The sequence below is a fragment of the Pelodiscus sinensis genome, chromosome 2, assembly GCF_049634645.1.
Source record: "Pelodiscus sinensis isolate JC-2024 chromosome 2, ASM4963464v1, whole genome shotgun sequence".
NCBI lineage: Eukaryota > Metazoa > Chordata > Testudines > Trionychidae > Pelodiscus > Pelodiscus sinensis.
This window is the reverse complement of record NC_134712.1, coordinates 102,168,921-102,182,328: the sequence shown is the minus strand read 5'-3', so window position 1 is coordinate 102,182,328 and position 13,408 is coordinate 102,168,921.

Sequence of the window (13,408 nt, the reverse complement as noted above, 5' to 3'; positions counted from 1 at the left end):
AATCTCCCTCTCTGGAGATATTTAAGAACAGGTTAGATAGACATCTGTCAGGGATGGTGTAGGTGGAGCTTGGTCCTGCCTTGAGGGTGGGGGGCTGGACTCGATGACCTCTCGAGGTCCCTTCCAGTCCTATTATTCTATGATTCTATGATTGGTCCAGAAATATTTGATGGGCCTCATTTTGGAGCAACATAACACTGTTCTCACTCTGGCCACAGGAAATGCTCCTGGGCTCAGTACTACTAGGCTGAGACACAGGCACTCAGGGTCAATGTATCATGTGGGAGTTCAGCATGCTAACTGTAGTACCACTGGGCAGATGTTTGCGCTTAAGGCATAATCATCCCACACTGAAGTCAATAGGAGCTTTGCCACCTACACGAACAGCGTCCATAGCTTTTTGAGTTATGTACCAACAAGAAAAAATAGCTGTTTTTCCCCTGAAATGTAGGAGAGCTGGAAGGACAGATAATGGTCCTCATTTTCATGAGATAAGTGCAATTAAAAAAAAAGTTACCTTGGCCTAGAAAATATTAAATATTCATTTTATTTTGGATGTGAGTAAGTCAGCAGATAGCAAACGCAGTCCCCAAATATAGCACCTGTAATGTATGCAAGAGGACACACAAAGAAGAATGTGATGAGTCCTCCTCTCTCACATGGGCCACAGCAGATTGTTGTTTCTGATTGATTGGCCTGTGATAAGGAGGACCCGCTACTGCTGGCTATTGTTCACTCTTTCCGATACCCACAATACAAGCAACCTCACTGACAAACATGAAACAGTTTGCAAGACACCGGAAAACCTGAAACCGAGCACGTGAAGAAATTAGCTCTCTGATGGCTCAGCTGGCAGCTTCGTGACCACAGTACAGGCAGTCCCCGGGTTACGTACAAGATAGGGACTGTAGGTCTGTTCTTAAGTTGAATCTGTATGTAAGTCGGAACTGGTGTCCAGATTCAGCCGCTGCTGAAACTGACCGCCAGTTCTGACTTACATACAGAATCAACTTAAGAACCCCAAGCGTCCCCAAGTCAGCTGCTGCTGAAACTGATCAGCAGCTGATTCCAGGAAGCCCGGGTCAGAGCAACTCTGCCTCGGGCTTCCTGTAGTCAGCGCTGGTCAGTTTCAGCAGCGGCTAAATCAGGACGCCTGGGACAGAGCAGCTGGGGTGCTGCTGGGTTGCTCCAGTAGCGCCGCTCCTCGGCACTACTGGACCAACCCAGCAGCACCCCATCTGCTCTGCCCCAGGCGTCCTGATTCAGCCGCTGCTGAAACTGACCAGCAGTGGCTGAATCAGGACCAGAGCAGCTGGGGTGCTGCTGGGTTGGACCAGTAGTGCCCAGAGCAGCTCTGCAGGACCAACTGGCAGCACACCAGCTGCTCTGCCACAGGCGTCCGGAGAAAAGCCTAGTCTGCTGGGGACGGGGGCCTACTAGCTGCGCCCCCCCCCCCCCCCACCCCAGCAGACCAGGAAGATACGGGCGGCGGACCGAGATGCACCGCGGTCCCGCCGCCTGGGTCCTCCGCGGCTTTGCTCCCCGTCTCCCTGGTCTGCTGGAGACCAGCAGACCAGGGAGACGGGGAGCAAAGCCGCGGAGGATGCCGGCAGCGGGACAGCCGCGGGGCGTCTGGGCTGTCCCGCTGCCAGCTTCGCCCGCGGCTTTGCAAAGCCTCCGGGAAGCCGGCAGCGGAGCAGCCCAGGCGCGCCTGGGGTACCCAGCTGCCCGAGGCCCCCCCCCCCCCGCGGCTTTGCAAAGCCGTGGGGAAGCCGGCAGCAGGGCAGTCCAGGTGTGCCTGGGGTGCCCCGCTGCCCGAGCCCCCCCGCCGCTTTGCAAAGCCTCCAGGAAGCCGGCAGCGGAGCAGCCCAGGCGCGCCTGGGGTACCCCGCTGCCCGAGCCCCCCCCCCCCCCCCCGCGTCTTTGCAAAGCCATGGGGAAGCCGGCAGCGGAGCAGTCCAGGCACGCTTGGGGTGCCTCGCTGCCCGAGCCCCCTCGCAGCTTTGCAAAGCGCGGGGAAGCCGGCGGCGGGGCAGTCCAGGCGCGCTTGGGGTGCCTCGCTGCCCGAGCCCCTCCGCGGCTTTGCTCTGCGTCTTCCTGGTCTGCAGACCAGGGAGACGCAGAGCAAAGCCCCAGAGTACACGGGCGGCAGGACCGCGAGGTCCCGCAGTCCGTGTACTCTGGGGCAGCCCCGTTCGTAACTGCGGATCCGACATAAGTCGGATCCACGTAAGTCGGGGACTGCCTGTACCTCAAGAGATCCAGAGGCTTCTGTCTAGGTATTCTGGTGACATCTTGGCTCACAGACACGTTAGTGATCAAACAGCTGGTAATTTGTGCAGTGACACCAGCATATCCCAGATGTTTTGAGATCTGATTAACTGTCCTCTGTGTCTTGATTTCTTCCATAGCGTTCTCTTTTGGCTCATGTCATGCCCTCTTAAATCCTCCTTAGCAAAGATTTCTTGAAGGGTAGCTTCTAGCCAAGAGATACTGCTTTTTATCTATTCCTCTCTCTTGGCTCGTCATCTTGTTCTGGACTGATTCTCCTAAAACTGCAGTCAGTCACCATGAAATATAAAGTGCTCTGTTAGGTCAAATAAACCAGTGAGACTTTTAATGTTATTTTGGCTATACCAAAGTTTTTGAGGCGTCTAAACATAGGGCCAGATGATGATGAAAATCAGCGTAGTTCCATTGACTTCAGGGCAACTATTTAAATGTAGTCCAGCTAGGGCTTTGACCCTAAAAAAATATTTTTAGCATTATTGCCAACTTTAGTTGGCATATCACTGCTGAAGTGCCCATGCAAAACATGTCATGAAGCTGGTGAGACTTAGGGTACGTCTAGACTACATGCCTCTGACAACAGAGGCATGTAGATTAGGGTACCGGACATAGTAAAATGAAGCGGCGATTTAAATAATCGCCGCTTCATTTAAATTTACATGGCTGCCGCGCTGAGCCGACAAACAGCTGATCAGCTGTTTGTCGGCTCAGCGCGATAGTCTGGACGCTTCCCTGCCGACATCAAAGGTATTTGTCGACCACCCAGGTATGCCTCCTGGGATGAGACATAACTGGGTGGTCGACAAATACCTTTGATGTCGGCAGGGGAGCGTCCAGACTATCGCGCTGAGCCGACAAACAGCTGATCAGCTGTTTGTCAGCTCAGCGCGGCAGCCATGTAAATTTAAATGAAGTGGCGATTATTTAAATCGCCGCTTCATTTTACTATGTCCGGTACCCTAATCTACATGCCTCTGTCGACAGAGGCATGTAGTCTAGACGTACCCTAAATTGCTAAGCTCCTAGCATCATGCTTCCTACTGACATACATTGGCCAAGGTCACCAGCAAACATCACAACTTATAAGACTATAGGTTTAAAAGTCACACTTCTGTCTGAAAGAGAGGTTGAACGCTATAAATCTCTTTGGGTATGTCTACACTACCCCCCTAGTTCGAACTAGAGGGGTAATGTATGCATACCGAACTTGCTAATGAACTCCGGGATTTGAATTTCCCGGGCTTCATTAGCATAAAGCCGGCGCCGCCATTTTTAAAAGCCGGCTAGTGCGAACCCCGTGCCGCGTGGCTACACGCGGCACGGACTAGATAGTTCGGATTAGGCTTCCTTAGCAAGTTCGGTATGCATACATTACCCCCTAGTTTGAGCTAGGGGGGTAGTGTAGACATACCCTTTGAGAGTTCTAGTACTGTTAGGCTGTGTCTAGACTGGCCAGTTTTTCCGGAAAATCAGCCGCTTTTCCGGAAAAACTTGCCAGCTGTCTACACTGGCCGCTTGAATTTCCGCAAAAGCACTGATTCCTACTGTAAGAAATCAGTGCTTTTTACGGAAATACTATGCTGCTCCTGTTCGGGAAAAGTCCCTTTTGCGCAAAACAGCCAGTGTAGACAGCCGAGATTTGTTTTCCGCAAAAAAGCCCCAATCGCGAAAATGGCGATCAGGGCTTTTCTGCAGAAAAGCGCGTCTAGATTGGCCACAGACGCTTTTCTGCAAAAAGTGCTTTTGCGGAAAAGCGTCCGTGCCAATCTAGACGCTCTGTTCCGAAAATGCTTTTAATGGAAAACTTTTCCGTTAAAAGCATTTCCAGAAAATCATGCCAGTCTAGACGTAGTCTTACATTTTTAACAATAAGGACAAAATTCAGTTTGTTTATCTTTGTACATTTGACAGCACTTTGTGTATAATCCGTTTAATTGTTTCCCTCTATAATCAGTTTGCTCATATGTGTTTCTAACAAAGCAACAGAAGAGAGAAAAGGCTTTTAAAATATAACTGCAAAAAAAATCACAAAAAAATTGGCTTAGGCCTCTGCAGCAGATGTAGTTCCCAGATCTACTTTTAATTCGCCTTTTGAAATGGATTATATTTTGGGTTGATGCTGTCCCTTTCGTTGCCATCAATACAATGAAAATAATATCCTGTGTTTATAGAGTGCCTTTTCACCTGAAGATATGAAAATGCTTTGCAAGCATTTGATGTACTGCACCTCTGAAAGGCAGCTGCCTCTGAAAACATCACCCTGCACCGCAATGAAAGGAAAGAGAAATTTGATCAGAACATTGCGACAGGATGATTGAAACTGGAAAACGAGGGATAAGTTTCAGGAGGAACTTTAATAATATATGGAGATATACCTATCTCATAGAGCTGGAAGGGACCTTGTGAGGTCATTATGTCCACTCCCCTGCCCTCACAGATTTACCCCAGATCCCTAAATAGCCCCCTCAAGGATTCAACTCACAACCCTGAGTTTAGCAGGCTAATGCGCAAATCACTGAGCTAACCTTCCCTAGTATACTACAGCCCCAAGGAGATTAGGAATGGAAGAAGGCCCCCTGCTTACATATAAAAACTGAGCTGTAGCATGTAATGCTGACATCTGTTCACACTCACTAACAATGATATCTGATTTTTAATCACATGGACACTCCTTCGTAGAAACAGTTCAGACTGTGACAGCTAGTTCAGCCATTGAGAATCCACCACTTAAAGCCATATTTGCTTTTTCCTTGTGGTTTTCATTATTAACGCCTGAATTGGGTGTACATTATTACTGTCAGCACAGTCGGATGTCCTCAAGGAACAGTAAGCTAGTATCCTCCTGGGAGTTGATACATGTTCTATGTTTAGACTGGCATGATTTTCCGCAAATGTTTTTAACAGAAAAGTTTTCCATTAAAAGCATTTGCGGAAAAGAGCGTCTAGATTGGCACAGACGCTTTTCCGCAAAAGCACTTTTTGCAGAAAAGTGTCCGTGCCAATCTAGACGTGCTTTTGCGCAAAAAAGCCCCGATCGCCATTTTCGCAATCGGGGCTTTTTTGTGCAAAACAAATCTGAGCTGTCTACACTGGCCCTTTTTCACAAAAGCTTTTGCGCAAAAGGACTTTTGGCCGAACGGGAGCAGCATAGTATTTCCGCAAGGAGCACTGATTTCTTACATGAGATCGTCAGTGTTCTTGCGGAAATTCAAGCGGCCAGTGTAGACAGCTGGCAAGTGTTTCTGCAAGAGCACATGCTTTTGCGGAAAAACTTGCCAGTCTAGACACAGCCGTTCTGTACCTCCTATAGGACCTGACTCTCAGGGGTGGTTATAACATGACACAACTGTTACCGTGGCAGATTGCCAGACATTTTCTGAAGATTTTTATCATAGTATTTTTAATTCCTGGTGCATCGTTCTTTTGTAACGGTTAATTATCTTTGGCTCAAGCATCATATTAGGTAATGACACTTAGATTTTTGTCCTTCTGCCCACCACTCTGAACTAGTTATGTTAGTGAAACTTTGTGAGGTGCACTGTAATACTCTAAAACACTGTATGTGCATCCCTGGAGCCCACCAAGACTTTTTTTTTAATCAAATTCTTCGTTCGTTGAACTAACTTTTCAGCTAGCCCATTTGCCAAGCCCATGCCATGCACATACAAGATGTGCCTAAACTGATATAGCAAATAAAACTGCAGAAAGAACCATTTGGGAGTTGTGAGACATTACTATAAATTCATCGAAAATACCCTGGCAAGTAAAATGCCATTTGCATTGCGTTATGACATCAACATACTGTGGCTCTGCTTTATTTTTATTTTTTGGGGGGGCAGGGAAGGTAGGGGCAGTGTCTTGCCGTGGGCCTGAACTATAATACTGGTGCTACCATAATATAAATAAATAACAGATCACTGAATTAGCCCATTTCCCTCTTTTTCACTAGCTCTCCCACAGTTAGCAGAAAATTACAAATTGGTTTCCTCATATGCAATACCTTGTCTCATTCAAACCTTATTGAAGACTTTAATATGCTTATAGTTATTTCTGAATGATTGCTGCAATAGCTAAAATGATTTTGATTTATAAAGATTAAAGAATCAAGAATCCTAGCACACAACACTAAGAAATAAGATCTGATCACTATCTTCTCAGTTTGCAATTTTATATTCCTGGTTACATTATCTTTAGTCTTTTGTTTAATGAACCAACTGAAGTGAGGGTGAGAATTTGTTTTCATACCTGTGTTTGGAAAGATGTTTTCCTCTTGCTGAAAGAAAATTGCCTCACTGCTTCCAGGACTGAGCATTCTTCAATGAAAAAACAGTGGGTACAAGTATTTACTCCTTCAAAAATGTCTCCATAAATAATGTGATAAAACATTCATTTGACTATGCAACAAGGAGAGAGTTTATTTTTCATCATCTGCACCAAGAATCAGATCATAATTCCTAGTAGTTTGTACTTATGGGATACGTCTAGACTGGCATGATTTTCCGCAAATGCTTTTAACAGAAAAGTTTTCCGTTAAAAGCATTTGCGGAAAAGAGCATCTAGATTGGCACGGAAGCTTTTCCGTAAAAGCACTTTTTGCAGAAAAGTGTCCGTGCCAATATAGATGCGGTTTTGCGCAAGAAAGCCCCAATCGCCATTTTCGCCATCGGGGCTTTTTTGTGCAAAACAATACCGCATTGTCTACACCGACCCTCTTGCACAAAAGCATTTGCACAAGAAGGCTTTTGCCCGAACGGGAGCAGCATAGCATTTCCGCAAGAAGCACTGATTTCAGACAGTATGAAGTTAGTGTTCTTGCGGAAATTCAAGCGGCCAGTGTAGACAGCTGGCAAGTTTTTCCACAAAAGCAGCTGCTTTTGTGGAAAAACTTGCTAGCCTAGATGCAGCCATGGCGTCTCATGTGGAAGAAGTAGAACCCAGTTCTAAAGACAAAACTCACAAGAAGCTTGTAAAATTTTTGCTCTGAATGTGAATTAAGTTTCTGGGCCCAATTTTTGTTCTGACACACTTGTTTTATGCTAATTGATTTCATTGGACTTCCTCCTGAATTACATTGATGTCTTGGAGATGAAAATGGGTGCTGAAGATGAAAGGCTGTGATTTTTTATTTAAATAAACATTTATGTTTGAACTTGTGTTTCATTTAATTTGTCGGAAAATACTGAGACTATACAGCATCAAATAAAAGGAAAATGCTACAAATGTAGGCTATGGAAGGAATTCCCATCTAGTTTACAAATATATTTGTTACAATATACAGATATTGGTGAAGAGGTATAAAAATCTTGTTGCCTTTTTGTAATGGATTTTGTTCATTGATAGTGTAACATGGTTATTGCTCAGCATCTCATGCCCAAAGGGAATAAAAGTAATGAAGTGCTGCATGGTGTTAGAAGAGAATAGAGACTGTGGTAGGAGAAGACAGAGAAGATTAAAGCAAGAGAAGTTAGTGCTAATAGTGTCTAAATACAAGCCTCTTCCCTTGGATTTCTGGAAAGACTATTCTTTGAGACTGTCACTCTATCTGTAAAATGGTAGCAAACTCTAGGGTCTTGCAATGCAGCTGTTTAGCTGGTAAAGTACCAAGGACTGTGCATCAGATGGATTGAGGAGAGCTTCTGTGCCAGGCCTGAGGGTGCTAGGATCAGGTGCTGAACAAATCTCACTTCGCTCAGTTGCTTTAACTGTGCTAACAAACCCCCTCCCTGCAGCAATCATGCAGAAAGCTGAACATTTAACCAGATCATTTTAGCCCCTTCTGAGTAATTTGCCTTCAGGCAAAAGTAAACTCCGCTCTTATTCTACACAATCATCTCAGTATAAAAAGCAGTTACCATTGCAACAGTCCATGAAATCATGGCCCTGTTGAAGTCAATGGGTGTTTTGTCATTGACTTCAATGGAGCCAGGATGCCATATAGTATAGTTTGAAAGTTACAGATTTTAAGGCCGGAAAGGACCATTATAATAAAATAGTGTGACCTCCTGCATAACACAGGACCGAGAACCCCAGCCAGTAACTTCTGCATCAAGTCTACAACATGTCTGAGCTAGAGTGTATCTTTTAGGAAAAAAACAAAAGGGTGGAATTCACAGTGGGACTTACAAGTCCCTGCATAAGGGGACTTATAACACTGCCATGTTGTCTCTCACAGCACCTAACTTTTAGGCACCTAGAAAAATAAATCACAGCAATAGGAACAGTGCAGTGAACAAAGCCGAGTTTGGTGCCTATTTCTCCCCACACTTGTAAGGAACCTCTCTGCCTAAGAACATGATCCACAAAAGCCACAAGGCTAGGTGGGGAGCCATCTAAGCTAGCAAATGGGAGAGGTTGACCAGAGGGCATGTGCTAAGTTCCTCCCTTCTCTCATAATTAGGCATCTAAGTCCAGGTTGGAGAGAGGCACCTGTTTCTGCTAGACATACACAACTGGGAACCAGCCACCTGCAGCCAAGCAACATGGGCACCTGCAGTACTTCTTGCAGGAAAGAGCTAGGTGCCTGCCTTGCTCCAGGAAAAACAGCTGAAAAAGGAACCCAGTGGGTAGAGTGCTCACCTCAGATTGGGGGAGGAAAGGAGAAAGGATTTGAACAGAAGTTTTATATGTTCCAGCTTAGTGCTCTAGAGGACTGAGAGTCACTGGGCCAGAAGAGGGAGAGAGAATGACACTGCAAGCCTATGATTAGGGCATCCACCTGGGAAGTGGGAAACCCTGTGACTAGTCCCCCTGCTCCAGCAACTCTTTCATTATTTATCTAGAGTGGAATAGCTCCAATGGGAGTGACTGAAAAAGCCCCATTGGGAGGGATAGCTCACTGGCTAAACCCAGCCTTGTGAGCTCAATCCTTGAGGGGGCCATTTAGGGATCTGGGGCAAATCTGTCAGGGATGGTACTTGGTCCTGCTGTGAAGCCGGGGGACTGGACTCAATGACCTCTCAAGGTCCCTTCCAGCTCTGTGAGATAGGTATTGCTCCCTGTATTAATAGCCCCATAGCTAAGTGGTCAGGGCCTTCTTCTGAGAGGTGGGACCCAATCTATTAGGCAGCCTCTGAGCACATCTACCGGGCTGCAGCACATGGCTGAGGCAGATAAACACCTATCTTGCCTGCATTTGTGAACTGCTCTGCAGCTTCAGGAAGCACCAGACTATCTAGAGGCAGGCAACAGCACCTAGGGAATTTTTACACTTGAAAGTTGAGCACTGAGTAAATGTAGGCACCCCAACAGGTCAGCAGCAGCCAAGTGAGAGTCTTGTAGATTGCAGTGGTCCCTTGCACAAGAGCTTAGGCTCCTTGCTCTGACAGTGAGGTACCCAAGTTGCTTTTTGGATCACATACATAGTCTTGGTGAATAGTCTTCAAGCAGTGGCAAATCCACTGGGCCCCAAAGTTGTGCTAGTAGTTTCTCACCCTTAATTAAAAATCTGTACTCTAGCTGCAGCCTCATCTTCCAGCCATTGGACCTCTGTTATGGTGTGCACTCACAGCAGATACCGCCTTGTGTCCAGACACAACCTTGTAGGGATCTTCCATTAGCACCCCATTGCCCATCCTGCTGTAGGGGCAGTAGGCCACTTGCATGGCCTGCCCCTTTGGCCAGCTCGTCTCTCAGTTCACTCTCTTTCCAGAGTTAACAGAAAAAGTCCCAAACCAAGAAAACCCAAAGTCTATTGGTCTTTGGCCCCCATCTGGGATTTATTATTCTTGGCCTCTTTCCCTTTTGAGGTCAACACAGCTGCTCCTGATTGATCCTGTGGGAAGACAGAGGAACCCAGGCTTCACCACTGAGTTCCAGCCCACAGACTCTGTTTTAGGTGGCTTCTTTAATCCCTCACCACTTCCATGAGCTGCTCCTACTTCTCTCCACTTGTCAGCATTTTCACTGGGTCTCTACAGACTCAGCTATTCCCACCATGGCTTGCAGCTCTTTCCCAGCTAGCTGCTGAAGAGCTCCTGAGAGACAGTCTCAACCTCTAGGGTAGCAGCTGGGCTGCATTTCAAACAGTCCTGCTAGTCTCCCTCCTTAAGACAGGAGTCTCTCCCAGCTCTCTTTCTAGAACTGTGGATGGATTTCACACAATCCCCGTCTCCTTCCTTAAAGCACAAGCCCAGACTCCACTTCTTGGAGCTGGGGTTGTCACTTGTCTTAGGCGAACTGTAGGGCCTAAAGGCTTCAGAGGGGTAGCCGAGTTAGTCTGTAACAGGAAAAACTTAACACACAACAAATAGTCTAGTAGCACTATAGAGACTAACAAAACATGTAGGTGGGATCATGAGCTTTCGTGGGCACGACCCACTTCTTCAGAGTCAGCTTCTTGTTCATCTGGCCTCCTCACCGTTAGTCCCCTGAGGGTTCAGCAGGTCAGACTTCTCCTGTTGGCTACCTTGCTATGAGGGAGGAGGTAGGCTTGTCCCCTTCCTAAGGATCATCCCAACTGCCAGAGTGGGAGGGGAACTTTTTGCACCATCTTTGTGAGGCTCCTGTACTCGTCCCAGGCCCTTAAAGAAACAGTACTAAGATGTCCTCTCCAAGATGTATTCCCTGGGCTGTTTCCTGTCTCCCAATGCTTCCAAGGTCCTGGTATATTAGGCGCCTCAAACTCTTAAAAGCCCCTCGCCACATGATGGAGTGGGATGCCCCTAGGCACCATTACCATTAAAATGAACATGCCCCAAGTCCTTCACTTAAAGTCCAATAGAAAACAGTAAAAGCCAATTGATCATTCAGCCCAACTGGTAGCCATCTTCCTTGCAGACTAGCCACAGCTTCACACTGAGGCAAGAGCAGCCTAGCACAACACCTCCCCCCAACTCAGGTCTGTCAGGGTTTCAGGCAGGCTGCACTTCCGTGTAAGCCCCATCTCTCCTCAGGTTCCCATCTCAGGACTCAGCTTCCCAGGCTTCTTAGCCCCCAGTGTCAAAGCTCCCACCTACCCCTCACCTGAATCTCCTCCCTGAGTCTTCTTCTAGGGTCTCCAGTAGGTGCTGCTTGCAGGCTTCTCCTTTTCATTAAGGGCTGTTTCTATGCCCTTACTCAGGTACTCTCACACTCAATAGGTCAGTCTCCCCTTCTGAGCTGCCTGGCTCCCTTTCAGGCTACTTCTGCATGTGCAGCAGGGTGGAGTCACCTGGGTCCAGAGCTGCTCTATAACCCCTTCTGTCCCAATGTGGAGTTTATACACCCCATCATAGGTGCCTGGAGAATTTAGTTACCTACCAGCTGAGTTTTATGAATGCCAGTGGTGTCTAAATGTTGGACTTAGACACCTAAGGGAGCAGTTAGGCACCAAAGTCCCCTTTGTGAATCCAGTTCTCATATGCCTCAGAAAACCTGGGATAAGTAGAACTCATGAGAGTAGAACTCATGAGTAGAACTTTAGGATAGTGCTGCTAAACAGGTATATGACAGTGAATAAGGAATTACTCTCTATATCCAAAACAAGGCACACAGATCCTGATTCTACTCGCACTTCCCTCAATGTAAAATTAGCTATCCCACTACCAAAGTTCCCTCTACATTTTTCCATCCATGTGCAGAGTAAATGTTGTTATGCACACCAAGGCATGTGCATATTTACACTACCAGTAGAAACACATGTTGCTGCCTCTGGGTGCTCTGTTAATCCGCTGGGCAGCATTTGAATCTCTCCTGGGTGACCACCCAAGTGCTCAGCGTAAAGGGAACACTGCCACACTGACTTCAACAGAGTTACTCTGGATTCACATTGGTATAAATAAGATGAGCAAATGGTTCATAATACCCAGTGGAGGAGGTAATGGAAAAGGAAAAGTGGTGAAGAAACAGTGATTTGGTTTGAGGGAGCATTCTCCTCATGGTTATCCTTAGGACTTATGAAGCCCTCAGCAGTACTATTAAACTGGTGCCCCTATGGCCAATGGCAGCTGCAGGGGGGGACACACTTTTTTAGAGATGTGATTTTTATAATCTTCAGCAAGTTGCTAATGAAATAATTTAAAGCAAATTTTAAACTAAGATCCTGTCGACTAACACAGGAAATTCAGAAACTGACAGTACATATCTGGGGCTGGCAAATGCCTGATAAATGGCTTTATTGCCACTTGAATGGCTCTTTCACAACTTCAGTGTTCTGTTAATAGGTCTGGCAGGCTTTCACTTTTAAGTTAACCAGATTCTTTCTGGAGGAAGCTGAACCACAGAATAGGGATCAGAAGAGATGGGTGGACATTAAGACCCAGGGGTGCCCCAAATTTTTCAGGTGCCCTACACAGCTGCGTATTCTGTGTATGGGTAAGGATGGCCCACATTCCCCTAATGAGGCTGTATATACATCCATTACATTTCTCAGTCCACAAAAATTTATAGTGTTGCACATCTTAACTGTAAATGAAAAATATCATTCAGGTTAAGCCAGAGAAAATTCATCTTCTGGGAGCAATATGGGAAATCATTGAATTTTTTTCCCAAGATTATTTAAAGAAAATATCAGAAAAGAATCTCCAGTGAGTTTAGCTATGTTGACTGTAACTCAGACCCTTTGAAATATGGTTAAGGACAAACCTCAAAAAGAGAATTTTTAAACTCTGCAGGCACAGGCAGAAGATTTACACCAGCCAATTCATCCCCATGATCTCCCCTCAAAGATGTGAGCAATTCTTTAAATGGAAACTGGAGACAATGTCAGAAGGATGTTAGTCTAATTGGAATCTCATCATTTAATAAGCCACATGCTGTGTAAGGGTAGGGTTTTTTGTTTGTTTTTTTGAGGGAGGGGATTGTGTCAGGTTACTATATGAATGAAATTATGCAGCATATAATTGCTACGTGTTTGAACAGCATAAATTAATTACCAATGATAATTCCACTATTGAAATTCAGTTATTCTTTTAATTCAGAAATAAACAATTAAATTCTCCTTTCTTTAATTGTATCTGTGTGCAATCCCACTGGTCCAATGCCTTCAGAAAATCCATTTGGGTAAAGGCTGAACAAAATGCAGAATAAAAAGAAATATTGTTTCTTTAATCAATCTGTTTCAGACTCCTGAGACATATTTATTTTGTCATAACATCTATAAATCATGTGAACTATTAACATGTGCTTTCTTCTGCTGACAAGA